Genomic DNA, 11,316 nt, shown 5'->3' with positions numbered 1-11,316 from the left:
ATCCTTCAGTTTCCTGTCCTCTGCACTGGCAGCGTTGCTTCGGATCCAGTTCTCTGCCGCAACGGAATCCCATAAGCGCTTTTTGACTGCAGTGCGCCGGCCTCAAGCGACAAATGTTCTAGCGGCCCATGGGATGCTTTCATGACGCAGTTGATCACCGCTTCGAAAGATGTTTACCCCGGATCGACATCAAAGTCAACCATCGCAGAAGATATAATTGGGCTGCGCCGTCTCCACCCCTTCAGTGGGCATGGGAGCAGCGACACGATGTGGTTCACCAATGTCTTTTGTTTTTTCATCCTTCAGTTTCCTGTCCTCTGCACTGGCAGCGTTGCTTCGGATCCAGATCTGTGCCACGACGGAATCCCATCACCGCTTTTTGACGGAAGTGCGCCGGCGACAAGCGACAAATGCTCTAGCGGTCCATAGAATGCTTTCATGACGCAGTTGATCACCGCTTCGAAATATGTTTACCCCGGATCGACATCGAAGTCAAACATCGCAGAAGATATAATTGGGCTGCGCCGTCTCCACCCCTTCAGTGGGCATGGGAGCAGCGACACGATGTGGTTCACCAATGTCTTTTGTTTTTTCATCCTTCAGTTTCCTGTCCTCTGCACTGGCAGCGTTGCTTCGGATCCAGTTCTCTGCCGCAACGGAATCCCATAAGCGCTTTTTGACTGCAGTGCGCCGGCCTCAAGCGACAAATGTTCTGCGGCCCATGGGATGCTTTCATGACGCAGTTGATCACCGCTTCGAAAGATGTTTACCCCGGATCGACATCAAAGTCAACCATCGCAGAAGATATAATTGGGCTGCGCCGTCTCCACCCCTTCAGTGGGCATGGGAGCAGCGACACGATGTGGTTCACCAATGTCTTTTGTTTTTTCATCCTTCAGTTTCCTGTCCTCTGCACTGGCAGCGTTGCTTCGGATCCAGTTCTGTGCCACAACGGAATCCTATAATCCCATAAGCGCTTTTTGACGGCAGTGCGCCGGCCTCAAGCGACAAATGTGCTAGCGGCCCATGGTTGCTTTCATGACGCAGTTGATCACCGCTTCGAAAGAAGTTTACCCCGGATCGACATCGAAGTCAACCACCGCAGAAGATATAATTGGGCTGCGCCGTCTCCACCCCTTCAGTGGGTGAGGGAGCAGCGACACGATGTGGTTCACCAATGTCTTTTGTTTTTTCATACTTCAGTTTCCTGTTCTCTGCACTGGCAGCGTTGCTTCGGATCCAGTTTTGTGCCACAACGGAATCCCATCAGCGCTTTTTGATGGCAGTGCGCCGGCCTCTAGCGAGAGATGTTCTAGCGGCCCATGGAATGCTTTCATGACGCAGTTGATCACCGCTTCGAAAGATGTTTACCCCGGATCGACACCGAAGTCAACCATCGCAGAAGATATAAATGGGCTGCACCATCGCCACCTCTTCAGTGGGTTGGGAGCAGCGACACGATGTGGTTCACCAACGTCTTTCATTTTTAAACCTTCAGTTTCCTGTCCCCTGCACTGGCAGCGTCGCTTCGGATCCAGATCTGTGCCACGATGGAATCCCATCAGCGCTTTTTGACGGAAGTGTGCCGGCGACAAGCGACAAATGCTCTAGCGGCCCATGGAATGCTTTCATGACGCAGTTGATCACTGCTTCGCAAGATGTTTACCCCGGATCGACATCGAAGTCAACCATCGCAGAAGATATAATTGGCTGCACCGTCGTCACCCCTTCAGTGGGCATGGGAGCAGCGACACGATGTGGTTCACCAATGCCTTTCGTTTTTTCATCCTTCAGTTTCGTGTCCTCTGCACTGGCAGCGTCGCTTCGGATCCAGATCTGTGCCACGACGGAATCCCATCAGCGCCTTTTGACTGAAATGTGCCGGCGACAAGCGACAAATGCTCTAGCGGCCCATGGAATGCTTTCATGACGCAGTTGATCTCTGCTTCGCAAGATGTTTACCCCGGATCGACATCGAAGTGAACCATCACAGAAGATATAAATGGGCTGCACCGTCGTCTCCCCTTCAGTGGGCATGGGAGCAGCGACACGATGTGGTTTACTAATGTCTTTCGTTTTTTCATCATTCAGTTTCCTGTCCTCTGCACTGGCAGCGTCGTTTCGGATCCAGATCTGTGCCACGACGGAATCCCATCAGCGCTTTTTGACGGAAGTTTGCCGGCGACAAGCGACAAATGCTCTAGCGGCCCATGGAATGCTTTCATGACGCAGTTGATCTCTGCTTCGCAAGATGTTTACCCCGGATCGACATGGAAGTCAACCATCGCAGAAGACATAAATGGGCTTCACCCTCGCCACCCCTTCAGTGGGCATGGGAGCAGCGACACGATGTGGTTCACCAATGCCTTTCGTTTTTTCATCCTTCAGTTTCCTGTCCTCTGCACTGGCAGCGTCGTTTCGGATCCAGATCTGTGCCACGACGGAATCCCATCAGCGCTTTTTGACGGAAGTTTGCCGGCGACAAGCGACAAATGCTCTAGCGGCCCATGGAATGCTTTCATGACGCAGTTGATCTCTGCTTCTCAAGATGTTTACCCCGGATCGACATCGAAGTCAACCATCGCAGAAGATATAAATGGGCTGCACCGTCGTCACCCCTTCAGTGGGCATGGGAGCAGCGACCCGATGTGGTTCACCAATGTCTTTCGTTTTTTCATCCTTCAGTTTCCTGTTCTCTGCACTGGCAGCGTTGCTTCGGATCCAGTTCTGTGCCACAACGGAATCCCATCAGCGCTTTTTGATGGCAGTGCGCCGGCCTCTAGCGACAGATGTTCTAGCGGCCCATGGAATGCTTTCATGACGCAGTTGATCACCGCTTCGAAAGATGTTTACCCCGGATCGACACCGAAGTCAACCATCGCAGAAGATATAAATGGGCTGCACCATCGCCACCTCTTCAGTGGGTTGGGAGCAGCGACACGATGTGGTTCACCAACGTCTTTCATTTTTTAAACCTTCAGTTTCTGTCCCCTGCACTGGCAGCGTCGCTTCGGATCCAGATCTGTGCCACGATGGAATCCCATCAGCGCTTTTTGACGGAAGTGTGCCGGCGACAAGCGACAAATGCTCTAGCGGCCCATGGAATGCTTTCATGACGCAGTTGATCACTGCTTCGCAAGATGTTTACCCCGGATCGACATCGAAGTCAACCATCGCAGAAGATATAATTGGCTGCACCGTCGTCACCCCTTCAGTGGGCATGGGAGCAGCGACACGATGTGGTTCACCAATGCCTTTCGTTTTTTCATCCTTCAGTTTCGTGTCCTCTGCACTGGCAGCGTCGCTTCGGATCCAGATCTGTGCCACGACGGAATCCCATCAGCGCCTTTTGACTGAAATGTGCCGGCGACAAGCGACAAATGCTCTAGCGGCCCATGGAATGCTTTCATGACGCAGTTGATCTCTGCTTCGCAAGATGTTTACCCCGGATCGACATCGAACTGAACCATCACAGAAGATATAAATGGGCTGCACCGTCGTCTCCCCTTCAGTGGGCATGGGAGCAGCGACACGATGTGGTTTACTAATGTCTTTCGTTTTTTCATCATTCAGTTTCCTGTCCTCTGCACTGGCAGCGTCGCTTCGGATCCAGATCTGTGCCACGACGGAATCCCATCAGCGCTTTTTGACGGAAGTGTGCCGGCGACAAGCGACAAATGCTCTAGCGGCCAATGGAATGCTTTCATGACGCAGTTGATCACTGCTTCGCAAGATGTTTACCCCGGATCGACATCGAAGTCAACCATCACAGAAGATACAAATGGGCTGCACCATCGCCACCCCTCTAGTGGGCATGGGAGCAGCGACACGATGTGGTTCACCAATGCCTTTCCTTTTTTCATCCTTCAGTTTCCTGTCCTCTGCACTGGCAGCGTCGCTTCGGATGCTGATCTGTGCCACGACGGAATCCCATCAGCGCTTTTTGACGGAAGTGTGCCGGCGACAAGCGACAAATGCTCTAGCGGCCCATGGAATGCTTTCATGACGCAGTTGATCACTGCTTCGCAAGAAGTTTACCCCGGATCGACATCGAAGTCAACCATCACAGAAGATATAAATGGGCTGCACCGTCGTCTCCCCTTCTATGGGCATGGGAGCAGCGACACGATGTGGTTCACTAATGTCTTTCGTTTTTTCATCATTCAGTTTCCTGTCCTCTGCACTGGCAGTGTCGCTTCGGATCCAGTTCTGTGCCACGAGGGAATCCCATCAGCGCTTTTTGACGGAAGTGTGCCGGCGACAACCGACAAATGCTCTAGCGGCCCATGGAATTCTTTAATGAAGCAGTTGATCACCGCTTCGCAAGATGTTTACCCCGGATCGACATGGAAGTCAACCATCGCAGAAGATATAAATGGGTTGCACCATCGCCACCCCTTCAGTGGGCATGGGAGCAGCGACACGATGTGGTTCACCAATGCCTTTCGTTTTTTCATCCTTCAGTTTCGTGTCCTCTGCACTGGCAGCGTCGCTTCGGGTCCAGATCTGTGCCACGACGGAATCCCATCAGCGCTTTTTGACGGAAATGTGCCGGCGACAAGCGACAAATGCTCTAGCGGCCCATGTAATGCTTTCATGACGCAGTTGATCTCTGCTTCGCAAGATGTTTATCCCGGACCGACATCGAAGTCAACCATCACAGAAGATATAAATGGGCTGCACTGTCGTCTCCCCTTCAGTGAGCATGGGAGCAGCGACACGATGTGGTTCACTAATGTCTTTCGTTTTTTCATCATTCAGTTTCCTGTCCTCTGCACTGGCAGCGTCGCTTCGGATCCAGATCTGTGCCACGACGGAATCCCATCAGCGTTTTTTGAAGGAAGTGTGCCGGCGACAAGCGACAAATGCTCTAGCGGCCCATGGAATGCTTTCATGAAGCAGTTGATCACCGCTTCGCAAGATGTTTACCCCGGATCGACATGGAAGTCAACCATCGCAGAAGACATAAATGGGCTTCACCCTCGCCACACCTTCAGTGGGCATGGGAGCAGCGACACGATGTGGTTCACCAATGCCTTTCGTTTTTTCATCCTTCAGTTTCCTGTCCTCTGCACTGGCAGCGTCGTTTCGGATCCAGATCTGTGCCACGACGGAATCCCATCAGCGCTTTTTGACGGAAGTTTGCCGGCGACAAGCGACAAATGCTCTAGCGGCCCATGGAATGCTTTCATGACGCAGTTGATCTCTGCTTCTCAAGATGTTTACCCCGGATCGACATCGAAGTCAACCATCGCAGAAGATATAAATGGGCTCCACCGTCGTCACCCCTTCAGTGGGCATGGGAGCAGCGACCCGATGTGGTTCACCAATGTCTTTCGTTTTTTCATCCTTCAGTTTCCTGTCCTCTGCACTGGCAGCGTCGCTTCCGATCCAGATCTGTGCCACGACGGAATCCCATCACTGCTTTTTGACGGAAGTGCGCCGGCGACAAGCGACAAATGCTCTAGCGGTTCATAGAATGCTTTCATGACGCAGTTGATCACCGCTTCGAAAGATGTTTACCCCGGATCGACATCGAAGTCAAACATCGCAGAAGATATAATTGGGCTGCGCCGTCTCCACCCCTTCAGTGGGCATGGGAGCAGCGACATGATGTGGTTCACCAATGTCTTTTGTTTTTTCATCCCTCAGTTTCCTGTCCTCTGCACTGGCAGCGTTGCTTCGGATCCAGTTCTCTGCCGCAACGGAATCCCATAAGCGCTTTTTGACTGCAGTGCGCCGGCCTCAAGCGACAAATGTTCTAGCGGCCCATGGGATGCTTTCATGACGCAGTTGATCACCGCTTCGAAAGATGTTTACCCCAGATCGACATCAAAGTCAACCATCGCAGAAGATATAATTGGGCTGCGCCGTCTCCACCCCTTCAGTGGGCATGGGAGCAGCGACACGATGTGGTTCACCAATGTCTTTTGTTTTTTCATCCTTCAGTTTCCTGTCCTCTGCACTGGCAGCGTTGCTTCGGATCCAGTTCTGTGCCACAACGGAATCCTATAATCCCATAAGCGCTTTTTGACGGCAGTGCGCCGGCCTCAAGCGACAAATGTGCTAGCGGCCCATGGAATGCTTTCATGACGCAGTTGATCACCGCTTCGAAAGATGTTTACCCCGGATCGACATCGAAGTCAACCATCGATGAAGATATAATTGGGCTGCGCCGTCTCCACCCCTTCAGTGGGTGAGGGAGCAGCGACACGATGTGGTTCACCAATGTCTTTTGTTTTTTCATACTTCAGTTTCCTGTTCTCTGCACTGGCAGCGTTGCTTCGGATACAGTTCTGTGCCACAACGGAATCACATCAGCGCTTTTTGACGGCAGTGCGCCGGCCTCTAGCGACAGATGTTCTAGCGGCCCATGGAATGCTTTCATGACGCAGTTGATCACCGCTTCGAAAGATGTTTACCCCGGATCGACACCGAAGTCAACCATCGCAGAAGATATAAATGGACTGCACCATCACCACCTCTTCAGTGGGTTGGGAGCAGCGACACGATGTGGTTCACCAACGTCTTTCATTTTTTAAACCTTCAGTTTCCTGTCCCCTGCACTGGCAGCGTCGCTTCGGATCCAGATCTGTGCCACGATGGAATCCCATCAGCGCTTTTTGACGGAAGTGTGCCGGCGACAACCGACAAATGCTCTAGCGGCCCATGGAATTCTTTAATGAAGCAGTTGATCACCGCTTCGCAAGATGTTTACCCCGGATCGACATGGAAGTCAACCATCGCAGAAGATATAAATGGGTTGCACCATCGCCACCCCTTCAGTGGGCATGGGAGCAGCGACACGATGTGGTTCACCAATGCCTTTCGTTTTTTCATCCTTCAGTTTCGTGTCCTCTGCACTGGCAGCGTCGCTTCGGGTCCAGATCTGTGCCACGACGGAATCCCATCAGCGCTTTTTGACGGAAATGTGCCGGCGACAAGCGACAAATGCTCTAGCGGCCCATGTAATGCTTTCATGACGCAGTTGATCTCTGCTTCGCAAGATGTTTATCCCGGACCGACATCGAAGTCAACCATCACAGAAGATATAAATGGGCTGCACTGTCGTCTCCCCTTCAGTGAGCATGGGAGCAGCGACACGATGTGGTTCACTAATGTCTTTCGTTTTTTCATCATTCAGTTTCCTGTCCTCTGCACTGGCAGCGTCGCTTCGGATCCAGATCTGTGCCACGACGGAATCCCATCAGCGTTTTTTGAAGGAAGTGTGCCGGCGACAAGCGACAAATGCTCTAGCGGCCCATGGAATGCTTTCATGAAGCAGTTGATCACCGCTTCGCAAGATGTTTACCCCGGATCGACATGGAAGTCAACCATCGCAGAAGACATAAATGGGCTTCACCCTCGCCACCCCTTCAGTGGGCATGGGAGCAGCGACACGATGTGGTTCACCAATGCCTTTCGTTTTTTCATCCTTCAGTTTCCTGTCCTCTGCACTGGCAGCGTCGTTTCGGATCCAGATCTGTGCCACGACGGAATCCCATCAGCGCTTTTTGACGGAAGTTTGCCGGCGACAAGCGACAAATGCTCTAGCGGCCCATGGAATGCTTTCATGACGCAGTTGATCTCTGCTTCTCAAGATGTTTACCCCGGATCGACATCGAAGTCAACCATCGCAGAAGATATAAATGGGCTGCACCGTCGTCACCCCTTCAGTGGGCATGGGAGCAGCGACCCGATGTGGTTCACCAATGTCTTTCGTTTTTTCATCCTTCAGTTTCCTGTTCTCTGCACTGGCAGCGTTGCTTCGGATCCAGTTCTGTGCCACAACGGAATCCCATCAGCGCTTTTTGATGGCAGTGCGCCGGCCTCTAGCGACAGATGTTCTAGCGGCCCATGGAATGCTTTCATGACGCAGTTGATCACCGCTTCGAAAGATGTTTACCCCGGATCGACACCGAAGTCAACCATCGCAGAAGATATAAATGGGCTGCACCATCGCCACCTCTTCAGTGGGTTGGGAGCAGCGACACGATGTGGTTCACCAACGTCTTTCATTTTTTAAACCTTCAGTTTCTGTCCCCTGCACTGGCAGCGTCGCTTCGGATCCAGATCTGTGCCACGATGGAATCCCATCAGCGCTTTTTGACGGAAGTGTGCCGGCGACAAGCGACAAATGCTCTAGCGGCCCATGGAATGCTTTCATGACGCAGTTGATCACTGCTTCGCAAGATGTTTACCCCGGATCGACATCGAAGTCAACCATCGCAGAAGATATAATTGGCTGCACCGTCGTCACCCCTTCAGTGGGCATGGGAGCAGCGACACGATGTGGTTCACAAATGCCTTTCGTTTTTTCATCCTTCAGTTTCGTGTCCTCTGCACTGGCAGCGTCGCTTCGGATCCAGATCTGTGCCACGACGGAATCCCATCAGCGCCTTTTGACTGAAATGTGCCGGCGACAAGCGACAAATGCTCTAGCGGCCCATGGAATGCTTTCATGACGCAGTTGATCTCTGCTTCGCAAGATGTTTACCCCGGATCGACATCGAAGTCAACCATCGCAGAAGATATAATTGGCTGCACCGTCGTCACCCCTTCAGTGGGCATGGGAGCAGCGACACGATGTGGTTCACTAATGTCTTTCGTTTTTTCATCATTCAGTTTCCTGTCCTCTGCACTGGCAGCGTCGCTTCGGATCCAGATCTGTGCCACGACGGAATCCCATCAGCGTTTTTTGAAGGAAGTGTGCCGGCGACAAGCGACAAATGCTCTAGCGGCCCATGGAATGCTTTCATGAAGCAGTTGATCACCGCTTCGCAAGATGTTTACCCCGGATCGACATGGAAGTCAACCATCGCAGAAGACATAAATGGGCTTCACCCTCGCCACCCCTTCAGTGGGCATGGGAGCAGCGACACGATGTGGTTCACCAATGCCTTTCGTTTTTTCATCCTTCAGTTTCCTGTCCTCTGCACTGGCAGCGTCGTTTCGGATCCAGATCTGTGCCACGACGGAATCCCATCAGCGCTTTTTGACGGAAGTTTGCCGGCGACAAGCGACAAATGCTCTAGCGGCCCATGGAATGCTTTCATGACGCAGTTGATCTCTGCTTCTCAAGATGCTTACCCCGGATCGACATCGAAGTCAACCATCGCAGAAGATATAAATGGGCTGCACCGTCGTCACCCCTTCAGTGGGCATGGGAGCAGCGACCCGATGTGGTTCACCAATGTCTTTCGTTTTTTCATCCTTCAGTTTCCTGTCCTCTGCACTGGCAGCGTCGCTTCCGATCCAGATCTGTGCCACGACGGAATCCCATCACCGCTTTTTGACGGAAGTGCGCCGGCGACAAGCGACAAATGCTTAGCGGTTCATAGAATGCTTTCATGACGCAGTTGATCACCGCTTCGAAAGATGTTTACCCCGGATCGACATCGAAGTCAAACATCGCAGAAGATATAATTGGGCTGCGCCGTCTCCACCCCTTCAGTGGGCATGGGAGCAGCGACATGATGTGGTTCACCAATGTCTTTTGTTTTTTCATCCCTCAGTTTCCTGTCCTCTGCACTGGCAGCGTTGCTTCGGATCCAGTTCTCTGCCGCAACGGAATCCCATAAGCGCTTTTTGACTGCAGTGCGCCGGCCTCAAGCGACAAATGTTCTAGCGGCCCATGGGATGCTTTCATGACGCAGTTGATCACCGCTTCGAAAGATGTTTACCCCAGATCGACATCAAAGTCAACCATCGCAGAAGATATAATTGGGCTGCGCCGTCTCCACCCCTTCAGTGGGCATGGGAGCAGCGACACGATGTGGTTCACCAATGTCTTTTGTTTTTTCATCCTTCAGTTTCCTGTGCTCTGCACTGGCAGCGTTGCTTCGGATCCAGTTCTGTGCCACAACGGAATCCTATAATCCCATAAGCGCTTTTTGACGGCAGTGCGCCGGCCTCAAGCGACAAATGTGCTAGCGGCCCATGGAATGCTTTCATGACGCAGTTGATCACCGCTTCGAAAGATGTTTACCCCGGATCGACATCGAAGTCAACCATCGCAGAAGATATAATTGGGCTGCGCCGTCTCCACCCCTTCAGTGGGTGAGGGAGCAGCGACACGATGTGGTTCACCAATGTCTTTTGTTTTTTCATACTTCAGTTTCCTGTTCTCTGCACTGGCAGCGTTGCTTCGGATACAGTTCTGTGCCACAACGGAATCACATCAGCGCTTTTTGACGGCAGTGCGCCGGCCTCTAGCGACAGATGTTCTAGCGGCCCATGGAATGCTTTCATGACGCAGTTGATCACCGCTTCGAAAGATGTTTACCCCGGATCGACACCGAAGTCAACCATCGCAGAAGATATAAATGGACTGCACCATCACCACCTCTTCAGTGGGTTGGGAGCAGCGACACGATGTGGTTCACCAACGTCTTTCATTTTTTAAACCTTCAGTTTCCTGTCCCCTGCACTGGCAGCGTCGCTTCGGATCCAGATCTGTGCCACGATGGAATCCCATCAGCGCTTTTTGACGGAAGTGTGCCGGCGACAAGCGACAAATGCTCTAGCGGCCCATGGAATGCTTTCATGACGCAGTTGATCACTGCTTCGCAAGATGTTTACCCCGGATCGACATCGAAGTCAACCATCGCAGAAAATATAAATGGGCTGCATCGTCGTCACCCCTTCAGTGGGCATGGGAGCAGCGACACGATGTGGTTCACCAATGCCTTTCGTTTTTTCATCCTTCAGTTTCGTGTCCTCTGCACTGGCAGCGTCGCTTCGAATCCAGATCTGTGCCACGACGGAATCCCATCAGCGCCTTTTGACGGAAATGTGCCGGCGACAAGCGACAAATGCTCTAGCGGCCCATGGAATGCTTTCATGACGCAGTTGATCTCTGCTTCGCAAGATGTTTACCTCGGATCGACATCGAAGTGAACCATCACAGAAGATATAAATGGGCTGCACCGTCGTCTCCCCTTCAGTGGGCATGGGAGCAGCGACATGATGTGGTTTACTAATGTCTTTCGTTTTTTCATCATTCAGTTTCCTGTCCTCTGCACTGGGAGCGTCGCTTCGGATCCAGATCTGTGCCACGACGGAATCCCATCAGCGCTTTTTGACGGAAGTGTGCCGGCGACAAGCGACAAATGCTCTAGCGGCCCATGGCATGCTTTCATGACGCAGTTGATCACTGCTTCGCAAGATGTTTACCCCGGATCGACATCGAAGTCAACCATCACAGAAGATACAAATGGGCTGCACCATCGCCACCCCTCTAGTGGGCATGGGAGCAGCGACCCGATGTGGTTCACCAATGTCTTTCGTTTTTTCATCCTTCAGTTTCCTGTCCTC

The sequence above is a fragment of the Amblyomma maculatum genome, chromosome 2 (assembly GCF_055883805.1).
Source record: "Amblyomma maculatum isolate TAMU_Amacu chromosome 2, ASM5588380v1, whole genome shotgun sequence".
In the NCBI taxonomy this organism is placed as follows: domain Eukaryota; kingdom Metazoa; phylum Arthropoda; class Arachnida; order Ixodida; family Ixodidae; genus Amblyomma; species Amblyomma maculatum.
This window is presented reverse-complemented; position numbering follows the sequence as displayed.